Source organism: Suncus etruscus, chromosome X (genome assembly GCF_024139225.1).
Source record: "Suncus etruscus isolate mSunEtr1 chromosome X, mSunEtr1.pri.cur, whole genome shotgun sequence".
In the NCBI taxonomy this organism is placed as follows: domain Eukaryota; kingdom Metazoa; phylum Chordata; class Mammalia; order Eulipotyphla; family Soricidae; genus Suncus; species Suncus etruscus.
In genome coordinates, this window is record NC_064868.1 from 103,336,501 (window position 1) to 103,341,715 (window position 5,215).

Consider the following 5,215-nt stretch of genomic DNA (forward strand, 5'->3'; position numbering starts at 1 on the left):
ACAAATCCCACAGATAGAGATAGAATACTGAAAGCAGCAAGATCAAAAATGGAAATTACATTCAAAGGATCATCTCTAAGACTTACAGCAGACATGTCACAAGAAACTCTCAAGGCCAGAAGACTGTGGTGGAATATTGTGACAAGACTGAATGAAATGAATGCCTCGCCGAGAATAATGCACTCAGCCCGACTCACATTCAGGTTTGAAGGAAGGATACATAGCTTCATGGATAAACAACAGCTCGAAACTTCATAGATGAAAAACCGGCCTTAAAGGAAAAACTGAAAGGACTACTTTATAACAAGAGAGACCAAAAAACACAGCAAACTTATCCACAAAGATGACATTAAATCCTATGACAATCATCTCCCTCAATGTTAATAAACTAAATTCACCAACTAAAAGACACAGAGTGGCAAAATGGGTCAAAAAGATGAATCCAACCTTCTGCTGCCTATAGGAAACACACCTAAGTAGTCAGAACAAACATAGACTCAAAATCAGCAAGATAGAATGAAAGAAACCTATCTCCATCTAGTTAAAGCCATCTACCACAAGCCAATGGCAAATATTATCCTCAATGGAGAAAAACTAAAAACCTTTCCTCTAAATTCTGGTTCAAGACAAGGCTGTCTGCTCTCACCAATCCTCTTCAACATAGTACTGGAAGTGCTTGCTATAACTACCAGGCAAGAAAAAGATATCAAGGGAATCCAGATAGGAAAGGAAGAAGTCAAGCTCTCACTGTTTGCAGATGACATGATACTTTACTTAGAAAACCCTAAAGACTCTATCAAAAAGCTTCTAGAAACAATAGACTCATATAGCAAGATGGAAGGTTACAAAATTAAAACACAGAAATCAATGGCCTTTTTATACACCAATAATGATAGGGAAGAGATGGATGTCAAGAAAGCAATCCCGTTCACATTAGTGTCACACAAACTCAAATACCTTGGAGTAAACTTGACCAGCGATGAGAAGGACCTATAGAAAGAAAAGTATAAAGCCCTGCTCCAAGAAATAAGAGAGGACACACAGGAATGGAAACACATACCCTGCTCATGGATTGGCAGTATTAACATCATTAAAATGGCTATATTCCCCAAAGCATTATACAGATTTAATGTGATCCCTCTAAAAATACCCATGACATTCTTCAAAGAAGTAGATCAAACACTTATGAAGTTTATTTGGAAAATAAACACAATTGAATAATTAAAGCACTCCTAGGAAAAAGAAAAATGGGAAGCATTACTTTCCTCAACTTTAAACTGTATTAAAAAGCAATAGTTATCAAAACAGCATGGTATTGGAATAAAAACAGAGCCTCAGATCAGTGGAATAGGCTTGAGTTCGCAAAAAATGTTCCCCAGACATACAATCACCTAATTTTTTGACAAAGGAGCAAGACATCCTAATTGGAGCAGGGAAAACCTCTTCAACAATTGGTGCTGGCAGAACTGGTTAGCCACTTGCAAAAAGGCGAACATAGACCCCCCAGTTAACATCATGTAAGAAGGTAAAATCCAAATGGATTAAAGACCTTGATATCAGACCTGATACCATAAGGTATATAGAATAACACGTCGGTAAAACACTCCATGACATTGAGACTAAAGGCATCTTCAAGGAGGAAACTGCACTTTTCAAACAAGTGGAAGTAGATATCAACAGATTGGAATACATTAAGCTGAGAAGCTTCTGCACCTCAAAAGAAATAGTGCCCAGGATACAAGAGCCACCCACCGAGTGGGAGAAATTATTCGCCCAACACCCATCAGATAAGGGGCTAATATCCAAAATATACAGGGCACTGACAGAACTTTACAAGAAAAAAAAAAACATCTAATCCCATCAAAAAAATGAGAAGAAATGAACACTTTGATAAAAAAAAAGAAATACAAAGGGCCAAAAGGCTCATGAAAAAATGCTCCTCATCACTAATCATCAGGAAGATGCAAATCAAAACAATGATGAGATACCATCTCACACCACAGAGATTGGCATGCACCACAAAGAATGAGAACAATCAGTGTTGGCAGGAATGTGGAGAGAAAGGAACTCTTCCACTGCTGGTGGGAATGCCGTCTAGTCCAACCTCTATGGAAAGCGATATGGAGATTCCTCCAAAATCTGGAATTTCAGCTCCCATTTGACCCACCTATTCCACTCCTAGGGATATTCCCTAAGAACACAAGAATACAACACAAAAACCCCTTCCTCACGCTTATATTTATTGCAGCACTATTCACAATAGCCAGGCTCTGGAACCAACCAAGATGCCCTTCAACAGACGAATGGCTAAAGAAACTGTGGTACATATACACAATGGAAGTTTATGCAGCTATCAGGATGAACATGGAATCTATCATGCTGAGTGAAATAAGTCAGAGGGAGAGAGAGAGAGACGCAGAATATTCTCACTCATCTATGGGTTTTAAGAAAAATAAAAGTCATTTTTGCAACAATCCTCAGAGACAATAAGAGGAGGTCTGGAAATTCCAGCTCATTTCATGAAGCTCACCACAGAGTGGTGAGTGCGGTTATAGAAATAACTACACAGAGAACTACCATAATCATGTGAATGAATGAGGGAACTGGAAAACCTGTCTGGAGTACAGGTGGGGGTGGGGTGGGATGGAGAAAGATTTGGGACATTGGTGGTGGGAATGTTGCACTGGTGAAGGGAGTGTTCTTTACATGACTGAAACCTAATCACAATCATTTATGTAATCAAGATGTTTAAATAAAGAAAAAAAGAAAGAGTGCTCGCTTCGGCAGCACATATACTAAAATTGGAATGATACAGAGAAGATTAGCATGGCCCCTGCGCAAGAATGACACTCAAATTCGTGACATTTTCCATATTTAAAAAAAAAGAAAAAAGAAAGAAAGGAGGGAGGAAAGGGAAAGAAAGAAAGGACAGAACTTGGGATGGAGGAAAGGAGAGAATGTAGGGAGGAAGGAAGGAAGGAAGAAAGGAAAGGAAGGAAGGAAGGAAGAAAGGAAGGAAGGAAGGAAGGAAGGAAGGAAGGAAGGAAGGAAGGAAGGAAGGAAGGAAGGAAGGAAGGAAGGAAGGCTAGCGCGGGCAAGGCCTTACCGCTTGTGCCACCACTCTGGCCCCACAACCTGGATTTCATTCCAAACATCACATATAATTTTTTGAACTCTGATTAGCTAGCATAAAGCATTTAATCACAAGTGAAACCCAGTTATCTCAATTAATTAATATTTGTAAATACAGAAAATGAAGGGCCAGAAAAAGTACAGTTAGTTCAGTGTTTGCTTTGCATGTAGCTGGCCTAATTTGGATCCCTGGTACCCCATATAGTTTCCCAAGCCTGCCATGAATGAACCCTGAGTGCAGACTCAGAATTAAGCCCTGAATACCACAAAACCCACAAAATGAAGCCAATGAACCTGTGTATTAAGATAGTACCTAAATTTAAATACACATGGGTAATTATCTCAAGTAACTTTAAAGCAAAGAAATTTTGCTACATATCACTCATAAAAATAGCTGCTTTTCAGGTTCATATGTTTGATTTTTTGTATGGTTTTTATGTTTTTCTTCATTTTTCCCTTTTTTATCTTAAATTGATATTTATAGCCTCTAGACTCGCAGGAGTCTCAAAGTCGTGGCCCGCGGGCGACAAATGGCTCTCCCTACAATATTTTGTGGCCCTGCCCTAGAGGAATCTTTTGTTGTTTTGTTATGTTTTAGTTGTTTGGGTCACACACCCCATTGTTCAAGGCTTACTACTGACTTTGCACTCTAGGACCACCCCGACTTTGCCTCCTGCGGCTTCCAGGTAAATTGAGTTTGAGACCCCTGCAGTCTATAGGGACTCCCCATTTCTTTCTTTTTTGATTTTTACCCTTCTTTTTTCTCTTTCTTTTTTCTTCCCTCCAAACAGAACCACAATATCTTGAACCGTCTTGTTCTGCCTCACAAATTGAGAGGGAAATAATGGAGGGCACGAAGACCAAACAGGTGTATGAACATTGAGTAGAAATAAAAAATGAACATACTTAAACACCAAACCCAAAGCCAACAACAACAGAATCGAAACCCAATCTGCAACAATCTAGATACAGAGGGGACCACTTATACTAGCAACCTGGGGGTCAAAGTAGGGGGATATGGAATGCATGCTGGGAACAGGAGTGGAGGGAAGAGTGGAGGAAGGTGATGGAAATGACCCTGATTCAATGTCACTATGTATCTAAAATATGACTGTGAAAGATTTGTAATTTACTTTGGTCAAAATAAAAATTATTTTATTAAATAAAAAAAGAAATCTGAAAGTGTTATCAAGAACAATATTAATAGTAATATGTTAATATTATTATAAAACTATAAAAATCATCCATAAAAGGCTAATAACTTTGCTATCACTAAAGACTTAGGTTTTCAGCATTTGAAAGGAAATATTTAACTATAAAATGGAATTTTCAAAGACATACAATCAGGATCTGATTATAGGGCATGAGGTGAATGTCTTACATGCCAGTTTATAATAATTTAATCCTTGGTACCATATCTTTTGCAAGGCATATGGTGTGGAACTGGAGGCCCTGAGCACCATAGGGGTGATCTGGGTAATCTTTGGCATTACAGTTCCCAAACAGCACCATTGAATCACCAGTCCATTTGGCCAAGTATCACCGGGAAGGCTCCCAATCCTGCTCAGAACTATTCTAACAATGGGCAAGATATATGAATAAAATTCTAGCAATTTTGCATGGATTATTCACCAGGATAACCAAATAGTTAATAAAGGAATGTTTTAGCTCAGAGCAATTATAATCACTTTCAGTGGTAGAAATAAAGATATGACAACTTTTTCGGGAGAGCACATCCAGTTATGCTCAGGGGTTATTCCTGGCTATGTGCTCAGAAATCGCTCCTGGCTTGGGAGACCACATGGGACTCCAGGGGATCGAACTGTTGTCTGTCCTAGGATAGTGGTGTGAGGCAGACGCCTTACTCTGCACCACCACTCTGACCCTAATGACTTTTTATGACAATTTTTATGAGAAGAATGTCTTTAATTTGATAATGGCACCTAATAAAATATGTAAGAACTCATTTGTAAAGTCCTATTGTCATTCCCTTTCATTTTGGAAAAAGGACAAGAATACATGTTTCCTCCTTTTCTGTTCACTAATGTACTAAAAGAGTAAGCCTGTGCAATGAGAACAAGAA

At 38.7% G+C, this 5,215-nt stretch overlaps 1 non-coding gene across 1 annotated transcript; it reads left to right on the forward strand.

Moving 5' to 3' along the window:
- Positions 1–2,771: 2,771 nt before the first annotated feature.
- Positions 2,772–2,878, forward strand: LOC126000186 (U6 spliceosomal RNA). Its single transcript, XR_007492547.1, has one exon. It is a non-coding gene; the product is annotated as a U6 spliceosomal RNA (small nuclear RNA).
- Positions 2,879–5,215: the final 2,337 nt, after the last annotated feature.